Here is a 20825-nt window from a genome sequence, read left to right as displayed (position 1 = left end):
TATAACAATCTACTTGGCTTAACTCCTCCTACGAAAGAAATTCAAGAAAAGTTCTTGAGGTCAGCAACTCCTCTTCCTTTTCAGTTCTTAAATTGATGTCTGAGTAAAGTTCAGAACAGCAGTCACTAGGGAAGGGAGTAAACCAAGTTAGAGTTCAGAGTGACAGAGGAAACATTCTAGATTTTGGAGATTTCAGATTCCCGGCTGCCCCCCTACAGCCCTGACTTCTGCCTTTCCATGTGAGAAAAAGGTAGGGGCCTGGGAAACCTCCCTACCTCTCACTAATTCAGGAATTCACCAAACAGTAGATATTTTTAAAATGCAAATATATTGCAAGTTAAGTTAAAACCTGCCAGTTATTACCACCTCAATGTGAATAGATCAATTAAAAATACGAGCTTTCTTTCTTCCTAACATAACTGATGGAGATCCATGAACTCAGAGGGATGAGCTACAAGGTAGAGAAGTGACCCTTCTCTGTGGCAGGTCATGAGGACACTTGGCTGGGAGGCAGAGATGCCAAAGGGCAGGATCCAGGCTCCTGAGGGGCAGGGAAGTGATGGGGGAGTGGAAGAGGGTACAGAGAGCTGGGATAACGGGGGGCTGTAAAAACAATTTTCTATAGTTTGCAATCCTGTCCCCAGGGCCCCGTTGGTCACATCATAAGACATGAGTGACTTAATATAGGAGTTCGTCATTTTTCTCTTGGTATAGTTCCACAGTCCATCGGTTTTTAGAACGTGATTTTGGACCTATGAGAGCATATAGCTGATTTATCAGAACACAAAATGGCGGGGGACTTGTTAGGATCGAATAGCCTCAGGGGCCTGCCTGGCATATGAAGTATTCTCCAGCTCTCTTCCTTGAATCACTGACTTTACATAGGACACGGCACATTGCACATTGGCCTTCATCCAGCTGGCAGCAGGACCCTGGGCAAAAATTCCAAATACTGGACCACTGCCCTTAATTCTGCTACACTCCTAATACTTCCTGCCCTGCCACTTGGGTAACCTTCGGCCGCTTCTGCCTTAGAACCTTCTTGGGTCTTGAGCAAGATTTCAGGGGTTAGTGTCACCCTGGATCAGGTGCAGACGTGTGGCCACCTTGGGCTGGCCGTTCCTTCTGTTAGCAATCTTGTGATTGGTTGTTCCCTAAAGTGCTTGCACCAGCCTTACCCTTGGTAAGGACACAGACCTATGTGAGGTCAACTATCAAGATCCTTTCCTGGCCAATAGCTCACTCATTCATTCATTCATTCATTCATTCATTCATTCATTCATTCGAATACATTAACTGAACACCAGCTTTGTGCCAAGCACTGCACTGAGCCTGGGGAATAGAAAGATACACAGACAATGGTCTCTGCCTTGGAAGATACCACCATCTTTTTGGGGGTGAAGACCGTAGTGACAATGCCCTATATGTGCACTGTGAGCACAGTCTCAGGATTCTGGAGCAGGCAGCTGATCTCTTTCCTGATGGCTCCAGCACAGATGTTTGGGGTGAGGGGGAGTTCCATGCAGTGACTGAGGCAAGCAAGTTAGTAGAAAGGGGAGAATCTGCCTATTCCAAACACCACTGTGAACTCCGCGGCCTTGGTGCTCAGGACACAGGTAGGAATGGTAAGAGGCAGGCACCTGCCTTTGCTGGAGGATGGGGAGTAGAATTGCACCTTCTTTCTTTTAAATAATTGGTGATGGAAAAGAGAAAAACAGAGGTTTTGGAATGCCACTCTGGCTTGCATAATTCTGGAAAACAAAAAGTCTCTGGAACAGTGTTCTGGCTTGTTTCCTTAATAACACAACCTCGTTTACAAAGAGTATTTATTTGAGATGCAGCCTAGAGCAAATAAAAGGAGTGAATAAATGTAATTACCTACATGTCTACTAAAACCGTTTTGTACAATGCCATCGGCCAAATACATATCCTAACATTACAGCACTGCTTCTGTGGGAAAACTGAACTTTACCTCCATCAATCAATGCAGGACATTTTCCAGACGTGTAAATGTAAGGTGTTCCACTCAGGCGCCATGTAGCCTCACCAAGACAGACTCCGCATGAGACACAGCGTCCTTGGCGCTGCCATCTCCGGGCACTGGGGAACACCTCGTCCAGACACATTGACAATGAACAAAACTGTTCAGCACGGCTCTGATATTGGGCACAGGGGTAATCTGGTGTCCCCTGCAACGGGCATTGTCTTCCAGTGCTCTTCTAGAGGAGAGGGCTAAGTGCTGCTTGGGAAAGAATGGAGAAGAGGGGGACCACCCCCACCTCCCCAGGGGCAGATTAGTGACCTGTTGTTACCTGAGCTGCCCCCATGGAGCTCACACCCCAATGGCCTATCAAGGTATTTCTTCCAACTACTCAAGAGCTATCGTGAAAGGCTTTTGATAATCGCACTGAAAAAGCATTTTGCCAGCTCTCTGGTGATATATTATTTCTCACTAATGGTTTAGTGACCCAAAGCGACGGCACCACAAGCTACTTCATCCAATACTCGTTTGCAAAGTAGTTTTCTGTTTGGAGACAAAACTAAACACAGACCCTCTGCTCTCTCAGTGCCTTGGTGAGTCAGGTTACACCGTTGAATAACCTCCGCTGTCTAGTAAAAAGCCACACAGACGGAACTCTGGAAATAATTCTTTAACCATGTCATACCCAGATGGTCTAAATGCATTTTCACAGGGGCACTTAACACTTCTCAATATTTTATTATTTCAAGAACATGATGCCTTGTATATAGCAGAACCTCGCTAAACATCTGCAGATTGGTTACTGAATCAGACGTATTTATTTTAAAAAGAAACATGCAAGCATTAGGTTTGCTCCTGCTAAGACACAAATCACTATTTCTATGACTGTGGAAGATTTTAAGAAAGGTACTAGAAAATATACTACAGCATTTGTAAGGGCACGTACAAGGAAATGCCTTTTACAGTCAAAATCTCGGAAATACCAGTGCGAGGGGGAGGTGGCTTGACTGAAAAAAGAGGCAACGGTCCCGAGGCCCGTCAGTCACACACGGGCTTACCACTGCCAGTGGGCGCATGACCTACCCATGTGAGTGTTGGCAAAATCATTACTATTGGTATCTAGTTTCCATCCACAAAACACACATCAGAGACCACTGATAAGTGGACAAATAAAATTTTCAAGGAAGCCCTAATCAGTATTTTTCAGTGCTTACAGAGAACTGAGGAAGAACAAATGGCTTTGAATACAACAGCAAATACTTCATTCAATAAAAGTAGCCCGAGAAAAATATCGGAGCCTGGCCTTGCTAGTTTAGGATAGCTGCAAAAAGAACATGCACAGCTGGCTGTGGTTTGAAAAAGAAAGTCCGCCTGAGAAGAAAGAGGCTAAAGGAGATCATCGCTTCCGGTTCTTCTGGTAATAAAATAACCTTAATTCTTTTTCAAGTTGGCTTTTTATTGGTGCAGCTTTCAGTGGTGACAAATGTCTTCCTGAATTGTGAACAAGCCCTGACATAGTAAACACCTTCCTGGTTCCTTGAAAGCAGGGGCCTTGCAGCAACACAATTGCCCAGTTGGTGTCCTTTGAGTAAACGCAGATGCTTAGGACAGGTTTTGTTCAAAGACCTTGAAACCCAGAAATTGTTGACAACATGTAGTATCTTCGTATATGCTCATTTTCAGAGGGAGAGGATAGGCCTCAAAGGTGATTTGAAAGCCACTGCTTGAGGGGATCGTGTCACAAATACTGTATTCTAACTATTTGATGGCTCCAAAAATATCATAACCTCTTGTGGAAGAACCATCCAAGCCTGTAGAGAAGTTTAAAGAGTTTATTTGAGCCAAACTAACAGTTGCCGGGAAGCAAAAACTCAATGGATTAAGAAAATGCTCCAGAGAATGGCAATTTGCAGCTTATTTCATACAACTAGAATCAAAGGAGGAGACATAAGGCGGGTTACATGGAATCCATGGGTGGTAGATTAAAGGACGGGGGGATCTCTGGGATTGGATAAAAAGTGAAATGCTAGACACACACTACTTTTACATTGGTCGGTACAGGATGGTTAATAATTAACATTTACAGCACATAGAGATGGCATTCTGGGGACAAGATAACAATGAGGGGTTCTGTGGTGTTGTGCTCTGGGGCTGTGCCCTGAAGGGTCTGGAAAAGGAGATTACTCTGACATTCCAAGGGTATGTTATCTTAGATGCAAAAGGACAATAGACAGGCTCACTTAAGGTAAAGGTTTGACCTTTGTCAAGGAAGCTACATGTAGGCCCAGGAGATGGGACTCCGGGCCATGACCCGCTTTTAGTTAGGAACTTGTATGTTCAGACCATCCTGTGTGGTTAATTAGTCTCTGAGTTTATAGGGCCTGCCATGCTGGCCTCCCCTGAGCTTGTCAGGTTTAGTATGTGGCTCCTTCTTAGTCCACACTCTTAAACTTCTATGTCTTTGCTGAGGTTGGAAGGACCTCATAGGCCACCCCCGGACCCCCGCCCAGTGTGGCTTTTCCCCGGAATTATACTCCAGCATCACCAGACCAATGAAGGGCTCCCTCTTCTCTGTGCTTGGGCTGTACATCCTTCACTCATTCAGCGGTCATGGGATTTGCCCACCTTTGGAGTGGGGTTCATGTGCTGGGCTCCTGAGTGGCTTTGCAAGGTCCCCAGACAGGCCCAGCCTCTTCCTCCTGTCTGTGTCCCAGCATTCAGCATAGTTCCTGAAACTGTGGCCAAATAATACCTTTCAAGTTCAGTGGATGCAATGGCTCTCCTCTCCCCTCACCTCTTCCGCACACAAAGAACCATGGTTTCTGGTTTGACTTATCACATTCAGGATGAATTCTGCATTTCCCTCTGTCACTCCGAGTTCCTCACCCAGTAACTTTCCCTCAGGCTCCCTAACCTACCAGTCAGGGAAATTTCAAGAAAATACAGAAGTGGGGCAGGATTAAAATGGCCACTAATTCCACATTAACACAAAGGTCAGCTTTGTGTTTACGGTCTGCTTTTCTCTCTCTTGATTATTTTGGCACAACCGACTGAGCAAATAAAGGATTTTGGAGTATGAAGTGATGCAATGATGTTTTAACACGAAACCAGAGGGTAACAATGTAAACCATTCATGTTAACGGGACATAAGTCAGAAGATGGTGACCCTGCCAATGTTTGATATTTTATTAGTATGTAGAAACTAATTAAACTGATTGCATTATAAGCATGGGTCACTATTTCTATGTACTTTACTGTGACAGAGAGGGTGTCAAGTATATAAAGTCTGATCTGAAATGGAGGCTTGCAATGACATTTACTTTCCTGACCAGCATAGCCAAATTAAAGTTTATATAGCTCTCCCTTGAAGCCAAAAGAAATATAGGTTTGAGTCAAAATTGCCTTTATGAAGCTCATATGAGGAGCCCAGGCTGAGTTCATAAAGTTTAGGCATGTCCCGGGGGGCACTGCTCTTAAATATGGAAAACCATATCCGGAGCCAGCCTTCGGCCACAGTGGGATTCTACTGGGCACCGGACAACGGAGACTGGGGTTCAAGTAGCTTCAAATGAGAACATGCATCCATAGGTCTGCAGTGTTTTTAGTGCTCGAATGTCTGTATAAAAATAAGAGAGAGACACGGGGGTGGGGGAGTGGAGAGGGCAATAAACTAAGATGAGTTAAAGATTATCAGTTAGGGAAAATTCCAGAATACCAAGAGAGATTCAGGCATGAAATTAAGGGCCTGAGCAACTTAGTTTCAGAACAGAACCAGGAATCTTTCTCAGGAGTTGCAACCACTGGACCCTGGCTGGGAGTCAGCTTGGCACCAGCAGCCCCCTGAAGAAGTGACTCACTTGGCCGTGAGGGAACTGCTGGGCGAGACGCATGCCCGTGATGGGTGCCTCGGCCTAAAGGGAAAGACAAGTACTTGGTCCTCCTGTCACTCAGGAAAAGCACTGGGGGCCACCCAGGCCTGTTGCTTTAGACAAAAATTGCAGGAATAATTTTGCACTGAACTCGGGAGGACGTAGACCATGCACTGGACAGCAAAGCCCATGAGCCCAGAGAGAAGCAGTGTCTGCCTTCTCACAGGCAAGGCCACGCAGCATGCTAGAGCGGGTGTTCTTGTGGGAGGGTTTTAAAATTCAACTTAAAAATAGAATCAACCATAACCATGTTCAAGGGTATCAGGTGACATCTGACATATAGAATATATGAGTCATTGGATTCTATTTGAAGATTGTTTTAGAGCATTTCTACTTAGGTTTCTTGATTGACAAGTGTTAGAAGAAAGTTCACGTGGGGTGTCTTAAGGATTTATCAGGAACAGGATATTTTGAGACTAGATTGCCGGATGGTTACTCTCTCTGACTCCTTGATGATAGAGAGATAGGGAAATGTCTATGAAATGAGTGGGGAGACACAGCATCCTCCCAACACCTGGAATCCATTTCAATGCTCCTAGTTTTACGGCTCTTGGTCCTGCAGAACACCACCCCGCTTCCCTTTGATATAGAAGGTGTTACCCAGGGTTTCTGAATTCTCTCTTTTTCAGTGAAAGTACCATTAGTACCTTCAGTATTTCCTCAAAGGATTTATAGTCCTTCAATTTTCTTGGCTGCTTTTTTCCTGCATTTGCTAGTTTATCAAGAAATCTTGGTCTCAGAATTCAACACAACATTCCTCAATAAGTAATCATGCAACGCTTCAAAGAGCCGGTCTGAACTCTGCCGAGAGGAACCATCGTGTGCAAATATCTCCTCTACTTGGTGTGCGACAGGCTGGCAGCTACAGAGCTAAATTACCAGACTCATGGGATTGGCGTTCATGTGTTTTCCATGAACTAAAAACCTAATTCATAACTGCACCCAAATGGAAGCAAGTCCAGGGTCCTTCAGTAGGGAAATGAGCAAACACACTGTGCTAGTCATACAATGGAGTATTATTCAGCAATAATAAAAAAAGAGCTATCAAGTCACGAAAAGACACTGAGTAAAAGGAACCAATCTGAAAAGATTCCATATTGTGTGATTCCAACTACATGCCATTCTGAAAAAGGCAAAAGTATAGAAATAGTGAAAAGGTCAGTGGTGACCAGTGGTTGGGAGCTGGGGGGAGGAGAGGGCTGAATAGATGAAACACAGGTGTTCTTAAGGCAGTGAAACTATTCTGCATGACATGATGATGGTGGATACATGACATTACGCATTTGTCAAAACTATACAACTATATACAACACAAAGAGTGTAGACTATAGATGTTAGCTAACAATGATGTATCAATATTGGTCCATTGATTGTAACAAATGCACCACACCAGTGCTAGAGGTTAACAAGAAAATAGCAAAAAAACAAAAAACCCAGCCCTCAAACAAAACCTAAAGTACTTTTCATCATGTCTTGTTCTATGTCATTTCATCCCATTGTCCTTCTTTTCTCGTACCTTTTGGACCCAAAGGCAGATTTTTTTATTTAGTTCCTATTAAACAGCACTGCTCATATACTAGTCTGATAGCCTCCGACCCTGATTCCATCAAGCATCGTAAGTCCTATTTTCTCATAGGTAAAAGGGTACAGGTTATCTGGAAATCAGTGGGTGTGTTCTTTATTCATCCATAGGCCATACATGAAAGGGAATGAAACAATTTATTCTATTTAAACAATTTGTTCTATTTAAACTATTTGTTAAGTAACTGGCACGTACCAGGCATCACTCTGGGTCTCAGGGAAGAAAAGACAGTATCTGTTTGTGGAGCTTACATTCTACTGCAGGGAGACAGACAATAAGCATTAACCTCACAGATGAGTTATCGAGTAGGTGAGAAAAAGCTACCATGTTTCCCCCAAAATAAGACCTAACCAGAAAATAAGCCCTAGCATGATTTTTCAGGAGGACATCCCCTGAACTTAAGTACTAATGCGTCTTTTGGAGCGAAAATTAATATAAGGCCCAGTCTTATTTTGGAGGAAATACAGGTAAGTACTATGGGGAAAAGCAGACTGCCCTGGATCTGAGGTTGGCAGGAACACGGCAGATGCGAGGTGGGTAACAAGGCTAGCCTGTGATGGGCACATGGCAAGCCAGGAGACTGTGGTGACACGTGACGCTGGGCTGAGCAGGCTGAGGGAAGGATTTTGAACTTCATGTCCGCCTTCCCCCCAAAATAGAAGGCCATTCCGTTCTTCTGAACAATAGGGATGGAATGAGCCTTTTGAAGAGAGCATTGCCAGGAGGAAGGTGAGAGGAGATGTGGTGAGGCAAGAACAATCCAGAAGGGCCATCTGGCGTGTGGAGTAGGATACTAGCACAGAAGAGGAAAGCAGTGGGTGCTCTGAGGCAGACTTGACGTCAGGGAAGAGTCCTGGGCTCTGACTTGAACAGTCTGGCACATGGGTGGGACTCTTATTGAGATAGGAAGCTCAGACCAGGAGGGACAGTCTGGGCAAGTTCATTGAGTCTGAGGAGCCCGTGTGATGTCCCAGGCTGTAGAAATGGCGGGTAGGGGCTTAGATTTATGGAATTGGAGATCAGACAAGAGGCAGTGTAACAACATACAATCATTCCACAAGATGTGAATTTGCATAACTAGAGTAATATTTCAGTCGGGATTTTTTCTACTTGCTTGCAAGAATATCACAACGGCATGTTAGAGCAGATAAAGGGCAGGGTTTCATGCCACCCGACCAGAGTTGGGATTTTGCTTCCACCACCAGTGAAGTTTTCCGTAGAAGTTCGCCTAACTTTTCTGAGCTTTAGCTCCCTCTTCTGCAAGTTGGGGTCATTACTTCTGTGAAGGAATTTTGTCAGGCTTGAAAAAGATAATGTACAGAAACCCTAGCAGATTGGTTTTTGGAGGTAGGAATCCTCGTCTCTCTCTCTCTCTGTCTCTGTCCCCTGCTCTCACTTTCCCCTCTCTATTTTTCCTTCTAGAGTTTCCTATTTTAACTAATACTACTTTCAAACAAGGGAATGTGTTCTCCTATGTCTTGTTCCTAGTGTACCTATGCTGTCTCCTACTTGATGACTGACATGTCGCCAAGAATCAGTTCTAAAATGTTTAAACATAAATCAAAAACGTTGTAGATTTAAGAACAAACCATGTTTTCTTTTGTCAAGGCTTTACCTACGTCTGCCAAGTGCAATCTTCTTACACCAATCCTGAATGCTCAGTAATAGCAATTTATCATAATGTCAACTAGCGATCACTTGATTTCAATCTAGCTGCACCGAGCAGCTGAGGGGGAGAACCGGGGCATATGGGCAGATGGGGTGCTCTAGAGTTGGGAATTGGAGACATGGCTTTGGTGGAAAGACAAGAAAGCGAGAAAAGTGAAATGTCAACGGTACCATTATAAAATGATCAATCATTTTGCTCAGTTAGGTTAAGAGTTCAGAAATTGGGATAATACTCCCAATGATACAAAGAGCAGAGCAGTGTTTCTTGGAATAAAAGGGAAGGAATGGTAGGCTTCGTGGGATTTGAGTTTACTAATTAAGAGGTGGAATAATCACAGTGCTGGCCTGGCTCAGGGTGTGACCAAGAGAAGAAATCGCCTGAGTCGCATGGGAGTGAAGATTGTCAGGGTACAAGAGAAGACTGTCTTGAGAAAAATTATAACAAAAGGTAAGTATCTCTACTGGGTATCAAAACATACTGTAAAATATCATGTTTAAAGCAAAACAAAAAATGTATATATACATGGATGAAAAATAGAAATATATGAATGGAAAAGCATACAAGTCCAGAGATTGACCTAGCTGAGTGTGGGACTATTGAGACATTGATGGACAATGAGTGGAAAACAGCAAAAACTTAAATGATATTGGGTTAAAAATTAGGCTGTTTTAGAAAAAATAAATATATAACCATATTCAAATAATCTCCAAGTATATCAGAGAACTAAATTATTCAGGAAATCATAGATGAGCTAATAAAAAACAGAAGTGTTAGAACTTTAAAGTGATGATTACATTCTAAGAATTGAAGCAATATGAGATAGAAGAGAAAAAAAGATTCAATTACATACAAATGTAAAATTTCTATAAGCAAAAAAAGGGTTAAAATAATAATGCAACAGAAGATTGGGTAACACTTGCAAATAGAATGCATACATATAATAAAGCAAGTGGTATAAATTGGTACAGCCCTAATGGAAAGTGAAGCAGCTATGAAAATATTCATGTAATTTAGGCCAGTATTCTAACACCTAGAAATTTATCCTAAGGAAATAGTAGAAAGGAGAAAAAGCTAAGTCCATGGGAGAATTAAATTGCAAGATTACCTGTAGCTATAAAATAAATAAGAAAGAACCATATTTAATAATAAGGGAATGGTTAAGAAAATTAGGACGCCGTAGCTCAATGACATGTTTAGCTATTAAAATGGTGACTTGGAATACAATGTAATAATATGAAACATATTTGAGATAATATTTGAAGGCTATGTGTACAATTATCTATATGGTTGTGGACAAATGCTAAAATAGTACACTAAAAAAACTAACAGAATTCTTTTAGGGAGTTAGGATTATGGGTGATTTTATTTTTTTAAATTTCATTTAAGAGTTTAAAACACTGTATGGAAAATTCAAACAGAAGACATGAGATAGCCAGGTCTGGCTGAAGGCAGGCCAAAGGCACAGATTGCAAGAGCTTTAGGTTGGGTCTGAAGCCACGAGACCATTTCCTTATCGCTTTAATTCCCTACGCAGCACTAGAGTTAATCTGTGTTACTCAAAGGAAGTAGGTTTGCTGAGATGACTGGCTTAATTACATCAGCTGTGTCACTTCCCTTAGGCACTGCCCCGCCTAGTAACTACAAGCCACCATCATTTTCCAGGCAATAATAATTTAGGACAGTCAACTCTAAGCCTCTTAAATGCATAAAACCCGACATTTTCAAAGTTTAGGCGTTTTTTAAACAAACAAACAAACAAAAATGTCCTGAATGCTCCCAAAGCAAAATGGATCCATAAAGACCAACTCCATCAGTAAGTCATTTTGTCTGAACCAATACACAGCAAGATTTCCATGTGTGTTTTTCATTTTAATCTCCTTTTTCTACTACACAATTTGTGGGTTTTTTTTTTCCCTGACAAGCTATCAAAAAATGGAGACATGAGGAGAAACTAGACCTGAGAAGGAGTAACCCTGGGGAGGAATAGTGTGTCCTCAAGACCTATGTAACAGAATTTCTGGAATGTGATTTCAATAAATAATTGATGAATTTATTTCTTTTTGATGAATAAATTCAAGAATTTGTTAAGCTATATGTTGGTCATGACTTATTCCAGTGGTTTAATATTGGATGGCCCCTGACATCCCTAACCATCTCAAAGCTGCAGATATTCCCAGCTTTTGTAAGAGCTCCTAGACCCCCCACTGAGCCCAGCTGCACCACGGTTTCATAGCAACGACTCCCTCTCCCAATCCCCTGGATGAATTCCCAAGGGAGCGGTGGGAGTGAGGATGGACAAGACTTTCCTTTGAGCTGATTTTATAAACCTCTGTCCTCACTTCGGTATCATCCACTAGAACAAGTAAATGCAGTCATAAGTACTGCTGTCTCCAATTCAGGCTGTAAGGGGGGAAAAAAGCAAGGGTTCCACGTCACAATAGAAACAAAGGGAAAATGATGATGCTTTAGGAGAGATGTGATGATTGTAACACCTCTGTATCTAGATTCATTTACTCAGCACAGCAAACTCGAGTTAGTAAAGTAAGGCGGAAAATGTCCTATTCAAGGAGCACACAACATATTTGCATTTCAATGAGGAAAATCCCACAACCTCAGTGCTGTACAGCAGCAGCTGTGGCACAGTGGAAAAGGGTTTTGGACTAGGCACTGAGCGAGCTGGGCTCCAGGCCTGGCGCTGCCATTCAGTAGCTGCACGACTTAGTCCAACTCAGCCGGTCTAGGCTGGGGTTTCCCCTTCCCTAGATGAAATGTGGGACCAAATGATCTCTGAAATCCTGCACCAACCTGAAATCTCTTTGTTGTCTGCAGTAGACACGAACGGCAGTTTTGAACCATCTTGCCCTGCTCACCCAGCCCACACCCAGGTGAGTCTGCTGGTGCAGGGAGCAGCACCTGTACAAAGGTTTAGTCATCTCTGTCTTCCTCAGTGTTCTCTTAATTGATAGTGGCTGGAAAATGCCTTCAAACCTAGAAGTCACTGGGCAGAAGTAAGAGGTGAGTCTTAGACTGATTTTATTGAAAGACCATGAAAATCTACAAACTTTATTTTTTTCTCCATGTGGCAGAATCTTCTATTTTTCAGGAGCTGAGGAGTCAAACCGTATTTTGTATGTGGTCCTGCTGTGTGTAAGGTGGGGTTACCTGCCTATAATATCTCTCCATCCAGATACCCTGGCCTCCTGCAGGAATGGCTGTCAGCAATGTTCCTTGGCAGATACTGTGTGCTTCTTCATGGCATTTCCATTATTATTTCTTTAACCTGTTATTTAAAGCTATCACTGATATTTTACTTTTCCAGTATAAAAGTCCAGTGCTCCTAAGTATTGACAGGTATGAAATTTCTGAGATAGAAGCTCTATATACAATACTATTTAACTGCCAAAATGCCTCTTCGAGTGGGATATTATCTTCAGTGTACAGGTAAGGAAACTGAAGCTGAAATCATGTATCTCATCCAGGGTCAAAGCCAACGGTGGAGCTCAAATCTGAGTCCAGGCCCCACACACCTTGGTTTCCCACTCATTCCTGGTCTCTTATCTTTCACTTCTGGAGCTTTGATTCTCAAACTCTTACTCATTTTTATAGATAAGAAATATTTGCTAAGAAATCTCTGAGTTCATCCCAATGTATGCCCTGTAATTTCAGGATAATCACTTTAGACTTATTAATAATGAAGCAGTCACACTTCACCCGAGAGGTCTGCAGTGGCCTTGAGGTAAATCCTGGGGAATCTTAGGATTCAGGACTGCTGCCTCCCAGCTGCTGTGAACAACGGTCACTACTGAGCGTTAGAGAACCAGACATGAGCTTGTGGCCATCCTGGTTAGAATGAAGCTACAGAAAATGATTGTCAGGCAATGTACACTAGTAGGTTTGATGCCTGGATATGGAGAGCGGTGGTTAAGTGAGGGCGCGGACTAGAGGAAGACTCCTGTGCTTGTAGATTGGAAAGTGGACGATGTTTATCACAACCCAGAAAACACAGGGTTTGGTGGTGGGCTCAGAGGACTGTGGATGAGAGGAGTGCGGCAGTTAATGGACACGTCCAGGTTTATATGTGGCTCCAAAGGTTATTCCAAGTTTGGCATAAAGCCCATAGTTAAGTGAAAGTTGAAGCTATGTGATTAGGTAGGTTAGAAAAAGTGTAAAGTGGCCGAGGAGTAATGGATTGACTGTAGTGTTTCACTAATGGCTACGAGGTGATCAAAGAAAGAAGGAAAAAACAACACCACTCGATGGCCCAAGAAGGAAGAGGAAGAGAGTAGAATAAAAATGGGGAAAAGATGATGTTGGAGAGAATTTTAGGAAAAAAGTAGCCAAGGCTATAAAATTTCAGAGGGTTTAAGATTGTCTTAAACTAATCATTAGTTGAAGAAAATTGCTTTAAAATTATTGCAATGGATTACTTCACTTTCAGAAATACATAGTGAACTAATTTGTGTAATTTCCCCATTATGTGTCATTCTTTAGTCCCTAAGTGCCCTGAGGAACAGAGATTACATTTGTAGAGAAAAATGATGTCCATAATGGGTGATGGTAGAGACTGCTCAAGTTTGCTTGGCCTACTTTATAGTTTTTATTGCCATTATGAAAATGAATCCTGTTCATTTTACAAATCAGTACGATCTACCCAGGGATTTATATTTATGAGGTGAGTAGAATAGAATGCTGGCTTACACCCCAAAGCCTGCCATCACGAGAAATCCTCCGGAGACGAATTTCATCGAGTGCTTGGTGAGTGGTTTGCATTGCAGTGTGACTCATGGTCCTCAGGATCCAGCTCGTCATGTGCTTTTCCCTCATTTAACAATTTCTTTCTTACTTTGCTCATTTAGAAGCATTCCAAAAATTGATCAGCCTGCAGTAAGCATTCCCGACACTGACTTATCACATGGAAAGGACCTCGTTACACACTTGTTGCCAAAACCGACCCAGGACAGATTGTGACTGAGAGGAATAAAACGGTCTGGGCGTGAAAGACAAACACTTGGACATGTCTCCCAAAGAATTCCAATCTGTTCATCTGTTTCTCTTACAAGAAACGGACATGAAATTGTGGTTCAAATACCAAAGTGAACCACTGATTTAAGAGACAGCGCATGTCCAGTTGATGGTTAAAATTCTATAAATGAAGTTCACAGGTGTATGGATTTAGAAGCAATGGAAGAACCTCCAGTGGCGGGGGTCACATTGGTGACCGGCCTCCACCTGTAGCTTCTGCTCTAGTGATGGTGCTGCCATAAATTAGACTCCGCCTACCCAGAAAGCCCTGGTCCACCCATCAGGATATCATGTCAAGTAAATAGGGCCTTTCCTTCCAATGTCATTCCTTTCCTACTCATTCACTTCATCCTTATCACGCTATTATTCTTTCACGCACTCGGCAGATATTCTTTGATGACCTACGTGTGCGGGACTATTCTAGTGGCAAACAGGACAATGTCCCTGCCTCTGTGGTGCTTACACTTTGGTGAAGAGACAAACCGATGGCCCTGAACGCTCATGTCCTCCTGCTTCTGGGAGCGTAGCAGAGCTTGGTAAGAGAGATGAGTTAGTTTAACAGAGGACAGGCTAATTACTATTACTAGTTGCCATGTTCGGAGGAGAACCTCCTTGCCAACAGGCCACTTCCCCAAACAGGGCACTATGCTTTCTCATGGATGGTCCCTGCCCCTGCCCCAGGCCCAGAATACATACCATAAATATATAGAATATCCTGGGGGGAATGTCCTTTTTTTTTTTTTTTGGTATCTTGGCCGTAGGACATGCACGTTATCTATACCCCTGAGCTCTAACAAGTAGCATGAGTTAGAAAGATTGCATATGCTCTACTACTTCTGTTAACGTTTTTCTCTAATAAACTCTATTTTGTAGCTGAACAAAATACTGCATAAAGACGATTTCCGATAGTGACAAGCGCTGTGAGAGAAACAAGCCAGTGCTACGGGATAGAGGGGGACTGAGGCTGCGTGAGGACCACTTTGGTTCAGACAGAAGTTGCTCCTGGAGCAGGCAGTAACAGAGGCAAAGCAGGAGTGGGGGAAGGCAGGCAACCAAGCAAAGAAAGAACACACAGGCACCGGCAACCGCGAGTGTAGCGGCCTGGATGGAAAGATGAGTCTGAAATGCTGGTGGACAGGAAGAAAGCCAGGACCACAGCGAAAGAGAAGAGTTTCAGGGTGACTGCAGGGACGTAATCAGGGACCTAAGGAGATTCGCTTCCATTTTAACTCCAATAAGAAGCCCTGAGAGAAGTTAAAGTGAAAGATGAATATGAACTGGTGAACATGTTTTATAGTGTAACTCTTGGATCTGAAGGAGACTGGCATGCATGGGGTATGAATGGAAGGAAGCAGGGGAACCAGTCAGGAGGCCACCACAGCGACACAAGGGAGAGATGGAGGCGACAGGAGCAGACTGGCGAGTCTCCAGGACTGGTGGACGAGTGCTGAGTGGATGGGAGAGGTAGGAAACAAAGGGGAATCATAGGTGATGCCAGGATAGAGGCCTTTTAGTAACTGGTGCACACGATCACTCCAAATCACGTAAGAACCTCAAGTAACCAGGGAGAAAAAGTAGAGGCAATACGAAATAAAGATTAATAACAAGTGGAGAGTCCACAGTAAATAGGAAGTTAGAAAGGCCAATATTTAGACAAGCAAGCGATTCTGAAATACTCAGGGAAAGTTGGTAAGTGTCCCAGTTACTTAGAGGCTACAGGCACTGGGGGCTTCTTTTGGGGAGTCTGGCAACCTAGTGCTCACTGCACAAATGTGACAGATTATTCTCCAAACTGGGATCCAGAAATGGGGACAGATAACCAGAAGCAAGCTCACAGCCTTTCTCAAAGTTCAGGCCCAGAGTCTCAAGACGACTGGGAGGTTTGCCCCGGGCATGTGTCTCTGAAATGGAGAATCAGTGCCAGGATCCCTTGTCAACCACAAGAGAGAAGTGGGAAGCAGACTAATGACTCGCTGAACTCCTATGTGCCGGCACCTTACACATCAGTCCTGCAAATCCTCAAAATAACCCTGGGAGGAAGGTGTGGTTTTCTTCATGATCCAGCAGAACAGACTATACCTCAGGGAGCTTTACAAACAAGCTCAGGGCATTACAGACAGACGTCAGGACCAGAAGCAGGTGAGTCCAAGGCACTCATCTCCCCCGGCACAGGCACCGTGGGGTGGGGGGTCTGATGGGGGGCTGGGCTAGGGCTCAGCCTCGGCTCCTCCAAGCCACCTTGCCTCCTGGAAGCGGGGTGTAGAGGTCAGCTAGAAGTTCAGACTTCCCCTTTTTGGCTCTTCCTGGTCACCTCACCCACAATTTCCAGTTATTACAGTGGCCCTGAACTCTGTACTCTGTTGCTTTCAGCCAGTAAAACGAAGTTTACTCTCTGAGCTTCTGGTGTCCACATGGCACAGACTGGGGTCTGCCCTCAGCGTCAAACTCATAAAAATGGGACATTCACCAAGTGACTCCTCCTGAGTCAATGCCTTCCAGCATGGCCTGCTTTTCCTCTCTCTCCTATGTCTTCATGTAGTTGTTATAACTACGCAGGCCAGAGAGTAGCCATCTTCAAGATGGGACTACTTTATTACTGAGAAATTATATTTTAAACCAAAAATTCTGAATCAAGTAGATGGTTTCTAGAGATAAATTCGTTTTCTTGTCACCTTTTACTTTTGATAGACTGAATGCTTGCTTCTTGGTGCTCTTCAATACTCTGGTTCTAGAAGCTCTATTCGGTTCTTAAACTAAAAGCAGTGCTTCCAGACCAACCACCAAATCCCACTGGCATCTCCCACGTCACAGCGTGTATGACCACACGTCTGCTCCTGCACTGCCCTCTAATGGCGGAATGTCCGAAATGCAAATCGAAGTCCTATTGGAACCATTTCTACAGCACTCTCTCCAGAGGCAAAGTCAAGTCCTCAGCTAGCTCAACCCGTGAGTAACAAATCATAGTAATAATAAGTCTCCCTAATAACAAAATGACTTACCGATTGTGAATATTTACCATTTTGACTTTTATTAACAATCAGAAAACAACAAAAAACTCTCCAGATGTTTAAAGGCTCTAAAATTATATATATTAGATAAGCTACCCAAAAGCAAAAAAAGTGCTGAGGACAAGTTGTCCTGAAAGATTAAAGGACTGTCAGGGGAACCTGGGATGAGAGAAAAAAATAATCGCACACATATGCTTTCTTAGAGTAATATCGCCATCTTGTGTCTCTCTTAGATAGTTCCGATAAAAATATGGAAACCCTTGTCCCCTTGAGCATTTCTGAATGTTCTCTGTTGATGTAAGAAGTCCAAACTGGTAGAGAAGTTTTATAAGAGTCTGAGTTTATATGAGCCACACTGAGGACATGCGGGAAGCTAGATCTCAAATGTTTCAGAAAGTGACAGTTTTGCAGTTCCTTTTATGCCTTTGGAATTAAGGAGGAAACCTAAGGAACATTACATGAAGGAGGGAGAAAGGGAACCTGATTGGATTACAGGACAGTGAACAGGATGTGCTCCCTTGAGGATTAATACCCAGTCCAGGCGTCCGGAAAGAGGACCGGCCCCTCTGGCGTCTCACAGGTGTGTTCACCTAGGTAGAGGCACAAGAACAATGGACAGGCTTAAAGCGAAGATAAACCTGTAACAGGCCTGGGGTGTGACGACCAGCGGCCACCTGCTCAGGTAGGAATTGATGATCAGATCACACTGGGAGGTTACTTTCAGGTACAGGGCCTGTCAGGTTCATTCCATAGCCCCCTTTTCGTTCACATCTCTAATAAGAGAAATTTGAAAATTTGTTTCAAGACTCAAAAAGGAGTTTTTAAAAACCACTGTATTGAGGTCTGATAAAATGCACCCTTTTAAAGTGTATCAGTCAATGAGTTTTGAAAATGTGTACCCCCAGGCGGCCAGCAGCACAATGAAGATGTGGAAATTTCCATCAGTCCCCAACGTACCCTGTGCTTGTTTACAGGTAACCCCACTCCCAGCACTTGCCCAGGCAACCATGGACCTGCTATCACTGTACATCAGTGTGGATCTTTTAGAATTTCATATAAATGGAATTTTACAGTGTGTATTTTTGTGCCTATAGTTCAGTGTTTTTGTTCAACATAGCACTTCTGAGATCTATTCATGTTGTGTATATCAGCTAATTCATCTGTTTCTCCTGAGTACGATTCCTTTGGATATGCCTCCCTCTGCACTGCCCCGTTAACACCTTGCTGAACCCATATTAATATATTGTTATAAAGTCCATAATTTACATTAGGGCTCACATTTGCTGTACATTCTGTGGGTTCTGACAAATGTATGGTGACGTGTATCCAACCACTGTGGTAACACACAGAGTAGTGTCACTGCATTAAAAATCCCGTGCGCCACCTGTGCATTCCTTCCTTCCTCCCCACCCCCCCAAGTCCCTGGAAATCACTGCTCTTTTTGTTTCTCCAGTTTTGCTTTGCGCAGAATGTTGTATACCTGGAATCGCAGTACGCAGCCTTTTCGGACTGGCTTCTTCCACCTAGCAATGTGCAGTTAAGCTTCTTCTATGTCTTCTCGTGGCTTGAGAGCTCATTTCTCGTTATCACTAAATAATAATCCATTGTATGAGCGTGTCAAAGTTTGCTTGTCCACCACTCATCTACTGAAAGACAGCTTGGTTGTCGCCACATCTTGATAATTATAAACAAAGCTGCTGTACACATTTTGTGGGGATGTAAGTTTTCAATTCATTTGGGTGAATACCAAGGAGTGTGAGGATAGCATGGTGAGATATTTAGCGTTGTAAGAAACTGCCACGCTCTCTTTGGAAGTGACTGCACCATTTTGCTTTCCCACCAGCAATAAATGAGAGTTCCTATTGTTTCACATCCTCACCTGCAAACGGTGCTGTCAGTGTTTTGGAGTTTAGCCATTCCAACAGGTGTGCAGTGGTAGCTCATGTTAATTTGCATTTCCCTGATGATGTGATATTGAGTACCTTTTCATATACTTATTTGCCACGTGTATATCTTCTTTGGTTCAGATGCTTTGCCTATTTTTTAATTGACTTTTTAAATTGATGAGTTTTAAGAGTTCTTGGTATATTTTGGATACAAGTCCTTCATTAGGTATATGTTTTGCAATTATTTTTTCCCATTCTGTACCTTGTCTTTTGCAGAGAAGATTTTTATCTTAATGAAGTCATACTTATTTTCTTTCATGGATCATGCTTTTGGTGTTGTATCTGAAAACCCATCACCAAATCCAAGGTCACCTCGGTTTTCGTTCATGTTATCTCCTAGACATTTTATAGTTTTACATTTTACATTTAGGTCTATAATCCATTTGAGTTAATTATTGTGAAAGGTGTAAGGTCTGTGCCTAGGTTCATTTTTTGCGTATGGATGTATAGTTGTTTCCAGTATTGTTGAAACGAATATCCGTGCTCCATTGAATTGGCTTTGCTCCTTTTTCAAAGATCAGTTGACTATATTTGTGTGGGTCTATTTCTGGATTCTCTATTTATTCATTTTACAAATACCACATTGTCTTGATTACTACAGATGTAGACTAAGTTTTGAAATCTAGTAGTGTCAATTCTCCAACTTGTGAATTCCAATTTTTCATTGCCGGTATTTAGGAAAGCAATTGGCTTCTTTTCTATATTAAGTTTGTATCCTTTAATCTTGCCATAATTGCTTATTAGCTCAGGAGATTTTAAAATTAATTCTTTTGGATGTTCTATATAGACAATAATGTCATCTGTGAAGAAAGACAATTTTCTGTTTTTTCTTAATCTATATGCCTTTTCCCCACCCTTTTCTTGATTTATGGCATTAGCTAGGACTTCTAGTATGATGGTGAATAGGAGTGCGAGGTCTTACAATTTTTACTTTATTGTTTTAAAAGAATTAAAGTCAGCTTCAGCTAAATAATTATGCTTCATTTAGAGAATACTCCAAAACACTGACAGAAATTGGAGGGGAGGGGAGTAAGGAGAGAGGAAGTGTGTTAGTTTTCTCATCATAGCAGGGCACCATTTTACTGCCTAAAATGAAAGCTTTTTAGAATATATATAACTCCAACCTTAATGTTCTCACAAGTTTTCTTAATTGAAGAGTATTAAGGAATAATACCACATGCGGTAAAGAAATGTTTACATTCAGAAATTTAGAAATTCTTTCATTTTCAGTCCAGCTTTTCTTGTTAAACTCAAATAAATTTAATATTTTATACATAATTTTAATGTGATCATGTTTTTATTATATCTATTTTTTCCAGCTATTTACCTAGATATCTTTCTATCTGTGTATATGCATAGAGAGCACTGGAGGTTCATCTGGTAATGAAGCATTTTACTACATGAAAGACAGTGGTTGATTTGACTTTTTGTACTTGTCTGTATTGTCTGAATTTTTAAAAGAATTAGCATGTATTATTTTTGCTAAAATATTATTTCAAATATTTTAGTAATTTATAGTAATACATTTTAGCATTTATAGTAATAAATGCTTTAAAAGATGTACTCAACAGCCTAGAAAATTATCATAGCCACATGTCCAAATATGTACACACTATTGTTTGATTTTGATGCTACGTTTACACATGTTCTATCTTCTGAAGAAATACTGTATAAATTAGGGAGTTAGA

This window comes from Rhinolophus sinicus, chromosome 4 (genome assembly GCF_057876585.1).
Source record: "Rhinolophus sinicus isolate RSI-liver-muscle chromosome 4, RSI-T2T, whole genome shotgun sequence".
In the NCBI taxonomy this organism is placed as follows: domain Eukaryota; kingdom Metazoa; phylum Chordata; class Mammalia; order Chiroptera; family Rhinolophidae; genus Rhinolophus; species Rhinolophus sinicus.
This window is presented reverse-complemented; position numbering follows the sequence as displayed.